The sequence below is a fragment of the Miscanthus floridulus genome, chromosome 4, assembly GCF_019320115.1.
Source record: "Miscanthus floridulus cultivar M001 chromosome 4, ASM1932011v1, whole genome shotgun sequence".
Lineage (NCBI taxonomy): Eukaryota > Viridiplantae > Streptophyta > Magnoliopsida > Poales > Poaceae > Miscanthus > Miscanthus floridulus.
Window position 1 is genome coordinate 111,280,155 of NC_089583.1, and position 14,811 is coordinate 111,294,965.

The following is a 14,811-nucleotide window of genomic DNA, read 5'->3' on the forward strand; positions in this document are numbered from 1 at the left end:
CCTTATTGAAGATCACGTGCTAACATCCATGGACAACCTCATGGCGAAGTCCGCCACCAGGCCGCACGCACCAACGGCATCAGATCTCACAACACCACAGGACATCGTGCCACCGATCACGCCCATCCTTGACATCTGCCAATAACGACGCCCTGGCCACATCCACACGGCCTGCCCATGGCTCTGGTCACTTGCCGGACAAAGGACGCGAGCGAGGCGACAAAAGCCGGGGCGTAGAGCAGCAACATCCCGAGTCGGCTCGACAGCAGGACCATGTCGGTGCCATGCTACTGCTACTTCGTCTCCGGTCGTAGCGGTTGCCATTACCGACGAGCCAAAACTTGGAGTAGGCCAGGTTCTCGGCGTGGAACACGGACGGAGATGGCTAGGAAGGCCATGACAACGGCGCACGCTGCCGAGGCCCCGCCACAAACAGCGACAAAAAGAGAAAAAAAAGGTCTGAATAGATTTGAAAATAGTTCAAGGTTCCCAATGCAAATCAACTTAGAATTGTAAAATGCATAATAATAAAATATACTAGTAATAGAAAAACAAAACATGCTTTATATTTTCTATAAACTAGATCTACACGATATACGTGGCAAAGATCATGAAACAGGCTTTATATTTTCTATGTAATTATAACGGGCTTTATATTTTCTATGTAATTATATTTGTAGATTCAATATGTTGGTCTAACCTGCATGCCACGTGCGTGGTCTTATTATACGTAGATAAAAATTTGTGAAACCCTCGCAACGCACGGGCATCCAGTAGACAGAAAATAAATCTGAGATCGAATATACTATAACACAGCACACGAGTGCGCCCTTTTTGCGGTACGAAGTGGTTGAGTTTTCGCTTTGCTCCAAACTTTAGAAGGCATCTACACAGACTGCAGGTGAGAGCCACAGGACATATCCCACCACCCATGCGTATATTCTAGCTTCATTCGCGTGTCCTTAAACCCGACTTGATCCGCTTCTTTTTTTCTATCTAAAATAGTATTTTCCTCTCATAAATTTCTCCAGATTTCTCTAGATTCCTCCGAGCGAACAGGACCTCTGTTCCGTCTCGTCGTGCTGGTCCCAGAGTTCGAGCATCCTAGGTGCACTACTGTATCAGGGCACATGTATCGATCAAAATTCTACGTGGGCTAATGCTCGGAATACCCGTGCTGTGCAAGGAGGAAAAGCACAAAAGACATCCTAAGAATCTAACGACCAGTTCGTTTATTTTATAATTCGTATTTTTAGCTTATTTTTTATAGTTAGAACAGTGTTTTTCTTTCATAATAAATTAGTCGGAGCAGTGTTTCAGCTTGTTTTTTCAGCGAAGCGAACGGGGCTAAAGCAGAGAAAGTTAAAGCTCAGGGCCTAAAGCAGGGAAAGTTAAAGCACATCTCCATCTTGTGCCAAAAAAAAAAGCACATCTCCATAAGTTTTGTCTCTGTTTTTAGTTTGATTTGATTGACGGCCGTTTGCACGAGTTTTTTTCTTAATTAATCACGATGTGACATGAATACCAAACCATATTCGTGGACGGACGGCCGTGGAGCCGTGGATTTCCGTTGATTCATTCCAGGGAGGATCTCGTCGTCGCCACGAATGCAAAGATGGCGTGCGAAGAAAAAGGCGGCAGAAAAGGGGAGCAGAAACAGCAGAGCAGAACTGAGACCGGGACAGCGAGACGCTGACAGGCACAGGCAGGATTAGGAAGCGTCGCGAAACTCGACCGGCCTCTCGTGCCCCACCGCCCTGTCTGCCCACATCACCGGATCACCCCTCGTCCCCTCCCCAGCGCATCACGGGCACGACGAGCTCGAGCCCTCCTCGTACCCTCGCGTCCGCGTTCTCCCTCGCCGCGCTCCGATCGAACTCCCGGCCCCGCGCGGAGGAGAGCAGGGCCCCCCGAGGGCCCTCCCGCGCGGCGACCCCGTGGCGTTCCTGCGCGGCTGCTTCTCGTTCGGGTCGGCGGGGCGGAGCCGGCCCAAGGCCTCGCCCTTGCCCTCCCCGCCGCGCCTGACCGCCGCTGTGGCCGCGGCTGCGGCGGCAGCGGACGACGGGGCCAAGATGAAGGGCCTCTTCAAGTCCAAGCCGCGGACGCCTGTCGACATCGTGCGGCAGACGCGCGAGGGCCTCGTCCAGCTCGACCTCCACTCGGGCTCCCGGAGCGGCGACGCCAAGCGCGAGGAGAAGGTGAGATCGGGTCTCACCCTCTGTCTAGGGATTTCGTGCCTTCGATTCCCCATTTGTGCCAGCTGGTTCCGCCCTGATTGCGCGCGAATGTGGGCTGATCTTTACTTACTTTGTGATGCATAACACTAATCTCGCGTTGGAAATAGTGCTGGCAGCCACGGTGCCCTAGTTTCCTTGATGTCATTCATGATCAAATTGTAGCAAATATAAAGGGAATATCCCATGGAACTTCTGGAAATATGTTTTTGGGTGTATCAACAGCACTGAGCTACATAGTTATGATAATAGTTGGTGCAAATATGAGCATTTTGTAGGTTATTATCCATGAACTTGTCATCCTAGCTCACTGTGGAGTTACTATTAGGTGTCACCATCTGTATGCAAAAGTATGTAATACTTGGATACCGTAAGCACCTAAGTTCTGTCGAAGTTGCCACAAGCCAACCACCAACCTGGACTTTGTACGAACAGCTTCATATTCAGAATTATATGCTATATATGTGAACCTTTGGATACTTGTTGATGCCTGTGGCCATCTATAGAAGAAGAAAAATATATTGTTAATGTGCAATGTCTTATATCCATTAAAATGAGCTGGCCTAAGGATTAGTTTATGCAGATGGCAGAGCTAAGCAAAAATATCAGGGACATGAAGTCTATCCTTTACGGCAATGGTGAATCAGAGCCTGTAACTGAAGCATGTGTTCAACTGACCCAAGAATTCTTCAGGGAGAACACTTTACGGCTATTAATCATACATCTTCCAAAACTAAATTTGGAGGTATGGAATTTGACCTGTTTCTGAATGTAGATTGACAGTACTACTGGAATAACTTTTATTACATATATAATATATACCTCTCTTGTTGTCGTTTTTACACAAAAAACATGATACATTCTTATGGATGTATCTCTACTTTTGATTGTTTCAGACTAGGAAAGATGCTACTCAAGTTGTTGCAAACTTGCAAAGACAGCAAGTATCCTCAAAGATAGTTGCGTCTGAGTACCTAGAGTCAAATAAAGATCTCTTGGACATTTTAATTTTAGGGTAAGATTATTGTCCAATTAAAAATAACTAATGATGATTAGTTCTCTCTCCTTTTTCTATCAAAATAAATCATTGGAAACGTTTATTATATTGCTTGTTTAGCTCACTTTTATCTTTGAGATTGTTAGTGCTATCCATGTGTTCACTGATCCACGTGTTCCTGACTATTTGATTTGTAAAACTGAATACCCAAATGAAGTCATTGAAACATAAATTTTCATGTTCACAGTCTTAAGACTGTTTTTTTTGGTCTGATGTGGGTTGCATTTCATTCCCCCAGATACTTTATTGGTGCTTAAATCTATGTATTTGAGAATGTTTCCCCCCCTTATACACTTCAACTCAACACTGTACAGTAACCAACTTATCGTCATTTGACAGATTAGATTACTTGTATGTTCATGCAGTGTTATCAAGTCATCCCATTAATCACAATTAGTCGTCCTAGTCGGTATCCTGGACTCCACTAGGGGCTGCGACTCGATTAGGCCGATTAGTTTTCTGGTTGCCTGATTAGTTGTCGACTAATCATGATTAGTCGGACGACCAGGAACAAAAATGGATTTGGTGGGCAGCAGTGGACATGGGCTGCATCTGGGATGACTTAGGGCACTTGGGCTCATGTTTTTTATCCCAATTTGCAACCCTACATGCAGCCACCACCCTAGAGTTATCTTCATGCTTGATTTATACTCTAGAACATATAGTATATTAGTAATATATTTGGTATATTAGTCCTGATATATATAGGACGACTAGGGGCCGACTAGTCGCCTAGTCGATGACTAATTGCGACTAGTTGCCTGGTCGGTCCCATGGCGACTAGGATTGACTAGACGACTTGATAGCACTGTTCATGCATGTTAGTTAACACCTGAATTTATAAATATGTGCGCAGAGGTTAAAATATATGTATAGCATTGCAGCACAAAATATGTGTTTTAGTTTTGTAATGTCTCATTAGCTTGTTCTGGAATTAGTTGTGTAGTGTTGATAATATGGGATGGGCTTTATTTATTTCACTTATTATTTCATCTTCCACTATATATTTCTTCACCATACAGGTATGAGAATATGGACATTGCTTTACATTATGGTGCTATGTTGAGGGAATGTATTCGCCACCAAAGCATTGCAAGGTGATACTACTGATTTTAAATGTTGATAGTACGTTAATACAACACAATATATATTATATCACAGTTAATTGATTAATCAAGATTCAAGCATCACATCATTTGTATCATTAGCAAAGACGGCCATACCCATGAAATGCTCATTCAAGAACCGCCAATGGAAATCCCTATATTAGTCAAATATACATTCTCGTTTGCCATAATAGAATTCCATTTCTAAGTCTTTGAGCAGTATAGAACATCAAAATTGCTAATTAATAAAAGGAAATATTTTGAATAATTTATGTAGCAGAATGCCTGCTTTGCAGATTTCATTTTTTGGGTGATGTCTTTCATATAGCTGATCAAGTTTTGTTATTTGTTTTCCTATCTGATAGAAGTCTGATCACACCCAGTTCAACAAGGGGTGTGCATAGTGTGATCTTTTATTTTTTAGAGATTTTATTAAAAGAAGCAAAAAAATGTACAAACCTGTCTGGCAAGATGCCAAACAGCAGGAGCTGGCCTAAAAAGGCCAAAAGGCAAACAAAACAGAACTAAACAAGCTCTTGCGGACGGTTTTTGTGCACATCTAGAATCACTATGAATGATTTTAGATTAGGTCAGTGGTTTATTCCATGGACTCTATTTACCCCCAGGATATTATAGGATATCAAAACAAAATTTAAATTAAAATAATGATTACCACTCTGGACATCCCATAGTGCAAGAAATATTGTGTTGAAATTGGAAGCCTCCTGGACTTTTGGCCTGCTATTATCTTAATTAATTTGTTCATTGACAGGTATGTTTTTAGGTCTGAACACATGAGAAAAAGGTTCTTCGACTATATAACCGCTTCCCCAAAAATATTTGGACATAGCTTCTGATGCTACTCACCTGCTTACCCTTTAAGGCGAGAGTTGCATTGCACTTTTGTACCTTTAAATAGTATTGTTTATGACCTCATCCATCATTGCTGGGTCTAGTCTCGTCGTCATATGATATACTCTACTGTCAGCAGCAGGAACTATTGGACAAGGCATAAAGCAACCGTGGCCTGAAATTTTCCTCCAACAATTATGATTGGGTTAGGTATTTTACCTTGGGGACAATTATTCAAACTTATTTCATTTCCGAAAATTTTGTATCCTTCTTCTCGCTGTATATGTTCAAACCATATATGATCTTAGTCAAGTTGTAGTGCAACATTAAATTCTGTGGTCAAATGTGTCAATATCTACCTGGTTTTAATATTGTCTTTAGTTAGGTCTAACCTGATTGAATTGGTTACATCGTCGAATTGTTGGCAAGCTGAATTCACTGTATTGCCCTCTTTAGAGGCTTAAACCGTAGCGGTGAAACTACTAGAAGTTTTTGTATCGATGAGTCTTAGTTATGAACCATCAGAAATTCTATATAGATGACCCTTTGAATAATTGGTTAATTCAATCCCTAGTTTGGCTGGCATGATAGACTATTCTAGTCTACTTGATATGTCATAATTAGCAGCAGCAGCAGCAACAACAACAACATTGCCTTTCAGTCCCAAGCAAGTTGGGGTAGGCTAGAGTTGAAACCCATCAAGATCCCTAAGTCACGGTTTAGGCACTTCAATAGCTGCTTTCAAGTACTCCTATTCAATTATAGATCTCTAGGTATATCCCAAGCTTTCAAATATCTTTTTATTGCCTCCCCCTATGTCAATTTCAGTCTTCCTCTACCTCTCCTCATATTATTAGCTTGGCTTAGGACTCCACAATGCACTGGTGTCTCTGGAGGCCTCCTTTGGACATGGTCCAACCACCTCAACCGATGTTGGACAAGCTTTTCTTCAATTGGTGCTACCTCTAGGCGATCACGTATATCATCGTTCCGAACTCGGTCCATTCTTGTGTGACCGCAAATCCATCGCAACATACGCATTTCTGCAACACTCAGTTGTTGAACATGTCGAATCTTTGTAGACCACCATTCTGCTTCATACAACATAGCCGGTCTAATCGCCGTAATATAGAACTTGCCTTTTAGCTTTTGTGGTACCCTCTTGTCACAGAGAATGCCAGAAGCTTGTCGCCACTTGATCCACCCTGCTTTGATTCTATGGCTAACGTCCGCATTAATATCTTCATCCCTCTGTAGCATCGATCCCAGATACCGAAAGGTATCTTTCTTAGGCACTACTTGACCTTCCAAACTCACATCTCCCTCCTCTTGTACAACTCCGCCAAAATCGCATCTTATGTATTCGGTTTTAGTTCTGCTCAATCTAAAACCTTTAGACTAAAGGGTCTGCCGCCATAACTCTAGTTTCCTATTTACTCCCGCCTGGCTTTCGTCCACTAACACTACATCATCAGCGAACAACATACACCAAGGGATATCCCCTTGTATGTTCCTGGTAACCTCATCCACTACTAAGGCAAAGAGATACGGGCTTAAGGCTGACCCTTGATGAAGTTCAATTTTAATCACGAAGTAATCTGTGTTACCATCGTTTGTTCGAACACTAGTCACAACATTGTTGTACATGTTCTTGATGAGGGTCACGTACTTTGATGGGACTTTATGTTTGTCCAAAGACCATCACATAACATTTCTTGGTATCTTGTCATAAGCCTATATGTCATAATTAGCACCATGATTTATTTTTTGTGCAATTATACTTTTCTAATCTTAACCCTCTTGCATTTACATTCCTTAGTTCTTTGAAGAATTCAACTCTAGGTTGCTGTCATCAACCAACTACATAACAAAAAGGCAAGCTATCAAGGTACTGCTACCTTTGTATTATGATTGGTTTGTCAGTGCTTTGTTTCTATGTACTCCATACGTCCTAAATTATAGGTCATTTTGGCTTTTCTAGATACATAGAAAACACATATAATCATTGATTTCTTGCACCATAATTAGCTTTTTTTTAATATATATTATTTTGAATCATTTCAAAATCTTCTATTATTTTGGTGTGGTGGAGGTGAGAAGGCAAGGGGATATGATTATCTTAGTTAAACTTGTCATTAGTGATATGGTTTTAAACGTAATTAGTGCGTATGCTCCCAAAGTAGGCTATGATGAGAGTGCTAAGCGGCTTTTCTGGGAAGACTTAGATCACTTGGTTAGAGCTGTCCCTAGTAGCGAAAGCTCTTTATAGGAGGTGATCTTAATGGCCATGTAGGTACATCAAGTGCAGGTTTTGAGGCGGTTCATGGGGGTTCGGATATGGTAGTAGGAACTAGGAGGGAGAGGAAGTCTTAGACTTCGCCACAGCTTTTGATCTGATGATAGCTAACACTTTTTTTTCCATAATAGACAGTCCCATTTAGTGACCTTTAGTAGCAGTCAGTACTCTAGTCAAATTGACTTTGTCCTTACAAGGAGGGATAAACGAACATGCGTGGACTGTAAGATGATACCTGGAGAATGTGTGGTCGCTCAACACAAGCTGGTGGTGGCTGACTTCCGCTTTCTGGTGCAAGCTCGTGGGAACAAACAAGCTAGGGTTGCTAGAACGAAGTGGTGGAAATTAGAACGGGAGGCATCAAAGGTCTTTAAGGAAAAGGTCATTGAAGAGGGCCATTGAAATGATAAAGGCGATGCAAACAGCATGTGGGAGACGATGGCAACATGCGTTTGGAAGGTTGCTTCAGAGGTGCTTGGAGTGACCAAAGGGAGTGGATGCGACTCGAAAGACACTTGGTGGTGGAATGAAGATGTGCAAAAGGCTGTTAAGGAAAAGAAGTGCTATAAGTGTTTGTATCATGACAGGTGTGCAAACAACATAGAGAAGTACAAGGTGGCAAAGAAGACTGCAAAACGAGCGGTGAGTGAGGCAAAGGGGCGGGCCTATGAGGACCTTTACTGACGTTTGAGTACGAAGGAATGGAAGAAGGATATTTATAGGATGGCTAGGGCTCGCGATAGGAAGACAAGGGATTTCAACCAAGTCAAATGTATAAAGGATGAGAGGGAGCAGCTCTTGGTAAAGTAGGATGAGATCAGTCATAGAAGTCAAGAGTATTTTGATAAATTATTCAATGGTGAGAACGAGAACATCACCGTTCAACTGGACGACTCGTTTGATGACACTAACAGACGCTTTGTGTGGAGGATTCAAGAATCGGAGGTCAGAGAAGCCTTGAAAAGGATGAAAGGGGGCAAAGCGATGGACCCTGATGGTATTTCAATCAAGGTGTAGAGATATCTCGGGGATATAGCTATAGTATGGCTAACCAAGATGTTCAACAATATCTTTCGATCGAACAAGATGCCTGAGGAGTGGAGAAAAAGCATATTGGTACCAATCTAGAACAAGGGAGACATCCAAAGTTGTATTAATTTTCGGGGAATTAAGTTGATGAGCCACACTATGAAGTTACGGGCGAGAGTCATCGAGCAGCGCCTGTGAGGAACGACACAGATATCAACAAACCAATTTGGTTTCATGCTCGGAAGGTCAACCACAGATGCAATCTTCTTAATAAGACAGGTTATGGAGCGGTTTAGAGAGCAGAAGAAGGACCTCCACTTGGTTTTCATTGACTTGGAGAAGACTTATGACAAGATACCAAGAAATGTTATGTGATAGTCTTTGAACAAACATAAAGTCCCATCAAAGTACGTGATCCTCATCAAGGACATGTACAACAATGTTGTGACTAGTGTTCGAATAAACAATGGTAACATATATTACTTTCCGATTAAAATTAGACTTCATCAAGGGTCAACCTTAAGCCCGTATCTCTTTGTCTTGGTAATGGATGAGGTTATCAGGAACATACAAGGGGATATCCCTTGGTGTATGTTGTTCGCTGATGATGTAGTGTTAGTGGACGAAAGCCAGGCGGGAGTAAATAGAAAACCCGAGTTATGGTGGTAGACCCTTAAGTCTAAATGTTTTAGATTGAGCAGAACTAAAACTGAATACATGAGGAGGGCGATATGAGTTTGGAAGGTCAAGTAGTGCCTAAGAAGGATACCTTTCGGTATCTGGGATTGATGCTATAGAGGGATGGAGATATTGATGCGGACGTTAGCCATAGAATCAAAGTAGGGTGGATCAAGTGGCGACAAGCTTCTGGCATTCTCTGTGACAAGAGGGTACCACAAAAGCTAAAAGGCAAGTTCTATAGAACGACCATTAGACCAGCTATGTTGTATGGAGCAGAATGTTGGTCTACAAAGATTCGACATGTTCAACAACTGAGTGTTGTAGAAATGCGTATGTTGCGATGGATTTGCGGTCACACAAGAATGGACCGAGTTCGGAACGATGATATACGTGATCGCCTAGAGGTAGCATCAATTGAAGAAAAACTTGTCCAACATTGGTTGAGGTGGTTTGGCCATGTCTAAAGGAGACCTCCAGAGGCACCAGTGCATTGTGGAGTCCTAAGCCAAGCTAATAATATGAGGAGAGGTAGAGGAAGACCGAAATTGACATGGGGGAGATAATAAAAAGAGATTTGAAAGCTTGTGATATACCTAGAGATTTATGTTGGAATAGGAGTACTTAGAAAGCAGCTATTGAAGTGCCTGAACCGTGACGTGGGGATCTTGGTGGGTTTCAACTCTAGCCTACCCCAACTTGTTTGGGACTGAAAGGCTACGTTGTTGTTGTTGTTGCATTTCAAAATCTTCTATGCTCCCTCTGATCTACCATAATTGTCCATGGCCTCGGGAGAAAAGCGTACTACAATATCTGTCCAGTGAAGATACCAATGGTGTAGTTATTATAGTATTTCCACTCCCCACAAATTAAATGTTCTGATAAAAGAGAGATGGCTCCATTTTTTATAGGGGTATGGATGGCCATTTCACACTATTTCTTTTCCTTTAAACCATACTTTGTCCATGCGGATGTGCCATGGACAAATGTTGTAGAACAGAGGGAGCAATTTTTTTTTTATTGATCAAGATTCTCATGTATTAATCTTTTCCTTTCAGTTGTTGGGAGATATGCTGCTGGATAGATCAAATGCTGCAGTCATGATGCGCTATGTTAGTTCCAAAGACAATCTCATGATTCTTATGAATCTCTTAAGGGTCAGTGTACCTCATTTCACTAGTGGCAACTTGAGCTTACAATCTACATGTCGACGCTTGAAGTGCTCTACCAGTGACTCCTTGTACTATTTGCCACCCTTTCTCAACTTTTTAGTGTTTTATTTATTTTGTCAGGATTCGAGTAAAAATATTCAAATTGAGGCATTTCACGTGTTCAAGGTATGTACAACAGCCTTAATATTTTTTTGTCAACAAGTTCGCATAAACTCATTTGGTTATTGTACATTATGCATCACAGCTGTTTGCTGCGAATAAAAACAAACCGCCTGAGGTCGTGAACATATTGGTCACCAATAGAAGCAAGCTACTTAGGTTTTTTGCTGGATTCAAGATTGACAAAGGTACTATACCTGCTTTAACTTTCGTTTGTGTACTTGCTTGCTAATCTTCTCACAATACCTTAGCTGTGGACTTGTGGTTCAGCTATATTTTCAGCCGCATGAGCTGTTTTTTTTGTGTTGATCGAATTAAGTCACTGTAGTCATTTACTGTTTGGGTTTAATCTGCCAGTATAACAGTTTGACATTAACTAACCTATTGTTATATTATGAATCAGAGGATGAACAGTTTGAAGCAGACAAGGAGCAGGTCATAAAAGAAATATCGGCACTTTAGTATGTGTGATGTTGTAATTAGTCAGTGTGATGATTTTTCTTTTGTTAAGAAAGTGCATGTGAAATAATTGACTTCTGTGTATTATTCTGTTGGACTTAGAGGAGCAATACATTGACTTGAGGTGCGGTTGGATACTGCCAGCAAATGTGATAATTTTTAATAGTTTGTGTGGTTGTCCATGCCCTTTTTTATGGGCGTGTTTCAATGACATACAAAATATTAAAGGATTTAGAGGCAAATATGAGATGAAGGCATAATAATATGTAATCTCGAGCAGACAAAGTGCATGACCTGATGCCCATACGTACCGCTCTATGTACACCATGACTGACTAAACAACATCATACTAGGGGAGAGGTGAGCACACCCGTGTTCAGTTAGGACTCAACAGTCAGGATCACCTTTGACTCCAACAGCCGGGGAAGATCAGTAGTGTCACTGATACGTACAATGTACTCCCTCTGATGCAAACTATAAGTTGTTCTAGCTTTAGCTTTTCTAGATACCTAAATATGTTTTATGTCTAGATAAAAAATTACATATCTAGAAAAGTTTAACGGCTTATAATTTGGAACGAAGAGAGTAGTTATCACACTTGTACCCAAAAGTGTTAAACAATGAGGCTCACATCATTTGAGATGAGATGATGGCAAAGTGTCATCGATCTTTAGATACGTAAATTATGTAGCGAGTCATTTCTGAATATAGTGCCTCTAATGTTAGTGATGTACTGCTTTGAACTTCGATGGCAATAGAACAACATATTATACCCTCTCTGTTCTAAATTGTAAGTTGTTTTGATTTTTTTTCACATACATGATTTTTACTATATATTTAGCCAGCGTATGGGTGCATATAAAAAGTTATGTATATTGAAGAGCCAATTTGGAATGGAGGGAGAATCTATGACATTTCAAATGGGTGCTTCTGTGGAGGGGAGAAGCGTGTGCAACATTTTTTTTGCGTGCGCTTTTCTTCTGAATATAGGGCTAGTTTGTTTGCCTGCATTAGCTTGTATTAGGGTTTTGTCAAGATCAACTGTGATGTAGCTTTCTTCCCGGAGCAGCTGGTTGGTGGATGGGGCTATGTTATAAGAGGGGACGATGGCGATGTAATCGGCTCTGGTTATGGACGGCCAGGGAAAGTGCTTGAAGCGTCCCATGCTGAGATTGTTGCTTGCCTTCAGGCAGCACGGAGAGCTATTGATTTGGGGGTTCAGAAGTTAATTCTGGAATCTGATGCTATGACGGTAATCCAAGCTGTCAATTCGTCGGTTTTCGATCGAAGCTCGGCAAGTGGCCTGCTGTGGGAATTGAAAGAATCTTTGAGTAGCAATTTCACTAGCTGTCATGTAGCTTATATCTCTCGTTCTTGCAATCTTGTTTCTCATTGTTTAGCTGCTCTTGTGGCAAGTTTAAGTCCGGGTACTAATCCGATCAAGGATTGTATTCCAAATTGTATTGATGTTCTGGTGGCCAATGATTTGGCATCAGGTCATGAGTAATGGAGATCTTCTTCCATGTTAAAAAAAGGTTATGTAATACAATTTGTTCGTGTGTGGTTATTCATACAAGCTCTTACGTAGGCTTGCAAAACACTTAAAGCAGGCCAATATTATTTGGTCGTATTAGTCAATCCACATTTGCATAAGCTAAAAGGGCATGTCTCTCTTTCGGTCTCTCCCAACTCACGTCTCTCCCAGGGGCGACTCCGCCGCCGCCGCCTTCGGCCCCCGTTCCCCTCGCCTCTGGCCTCCCTGCCGGTGGTGAGGAGCGGGGGTCCGTCCTTTTAGCAGATCTACTGTTTTCTTAGGTTTTTTCTTCTTTTATTTTTCTTTCCTCCATAATAATTCGGGCTAGGTTTTGGTGGGCTGTTTTGATGTTTTCGATCTGGCTTTCTATTTCATACTGGATCGTTGGTGGATGCGTCGTCGTCTTCGGTGATGGCATGCTCTTCCTGGAGAGATCGAGGTATGTTGGCATAGTCCTTCTCGAGGGGTGATTGGATCTATTTTTCCCCTTCTACGGGATCGTCGTTCCGGCCGCCGGTGATGCTACTGGCGGCAGCGGATCTGCCCTTCCGGTTGCTGGTTGTGATGCTAGCGGCGTCGGATCTTATGTTCGGTTCAACCTTCAGAAGATATGGCCGATGCGCTCTCGGTGCCCTTTACTCCCCATAGTGGTTGAGCTTATCGCGCCTCTTTTGCGGTCTCCATGTTCGTGGAGTCTTCTGTTGGTAGAGACTGTGGTTCTCGGGTCCAGATCGTGTGTACTTCCATGGTCGCGATGGAGCTTCCTGAAGGGGTATACGCCGTCGGACACAAGGAAGATGAAGTATAGGGACCTAGTGGTGTGCTTCAATGTAATTTTATTTTATGTTGAGGTCTTAGTTGTAAAAGGGTTTTAATTTAATGAAATCCAGTCCCTTTCTAAAAAAAAGCTGATAGGGCATAAAAAAAAACTTTCACCTTATGAAAACATGAAACCTCTACAAGAATACGGAGGTGACTCATGCGACAAAATGAAAGCAATCAAACATAATTGTATAAAAGATGGCTTGACTGTGCAAGACAACAAAATATCAAGACATTGTACACGTTTATGCTGACCTAAGTTATGCTGCATAAGATCTAATACATGCTAAGGCTAATGGAAGCAACCAATCATACCTATAATTCACATTAATCCTCATGGCCTAGAAATCACCACATGGATCTAACAAATTTAATCAAAGTACTCCTCTTTATGCTGATAAATTGCCCAGTTATTACACAAACATTAACCCAAAAATATCATTACATCTATTTCTCTATTATCAACACATGCAATTATATGAAAAAATAGCTTCGTTATGTTGGTTAAGTAATTGAACTTCATCTTAGAATAAAAGAAGATGTAAAGTTACAATTCAAATTATCTTATATCAAATACAATAGAAAAACAATTCATTATGAGAGTTTAAAAATAAACATAGAAAAAGTACAAAAGACAACCTGATAGAGCTAACTATGCAACTAAAGATGTCATAATCTACAAAGATAGGAGTAGTGGTAAACTTTGGTATTTAACTAAAAAAAGAAATGTAGATAAGTTATTTATCTACAAAGTGAGATATCGGAGTGAATTGTTCGAGAGGATATGAGATGTACCAAGTTGAAAGTGCATCTAGGCCCCCTAGTGGATTTTGGTGGTTGAATGTCAAAACAATGAAAGGGCTAATGAGCTTGATTAGTTTTTGAATAGGTCTCATTACAAATTTTCATATCAAACTCAGTCATATCTCAGCTGAAGATGAAAGAAGCATATTTGATAAGACAAAAAGAGAGAAAGGGTATTGTATATGATTTGGTCTCAACAATGGCTTTCTTTGCATGAATAAGAAGAGACCAGTAGTTGATTGATATTGACCAAGTTTGAAGAATGAGTCGGATAAGACTTGAAAAATCACTATGCATTGATATTGATCAAGTTGGAATCATGAAGAAGGAAACTATCAAGAGCAATGATGCTATGAAGAAATGGCAAGCCAATGTGTAACAGTGGAAAGAGACATGGTCATATCCATATCTGTGGTCTCATTATTTCGGGATGTGCTTATATCATTAACACAAGAGAAGGCATGCTAAGTCAAATGAGGTGATCAATGCTCTTTGTAACGGTGACTTGGATATGATTTATGAAAAGGGATTGATGGATTTCATATGAGAAATTATTGTTGGTGCAAAGAAAATTTTGACTGAAGGTGCGAAGATGATGTGACGGAATAA

At 41.3% G+C, this 14,811-nt stretch overlaps 1 pseudogene; it reads left to right on the forward strand.

Annotated features, from left to right (window-relative positions):
- Positions 1-1,932: 1,932 nt before the first annotated feature.
- On the forward strand, positions 1,933-11,272 carry LOC136552617 (putative MO25-like protein At5g47540; annotated as a pseudogene).
- Positions 11,273-14,811: the final 3,539 nt, after the last annotated feature.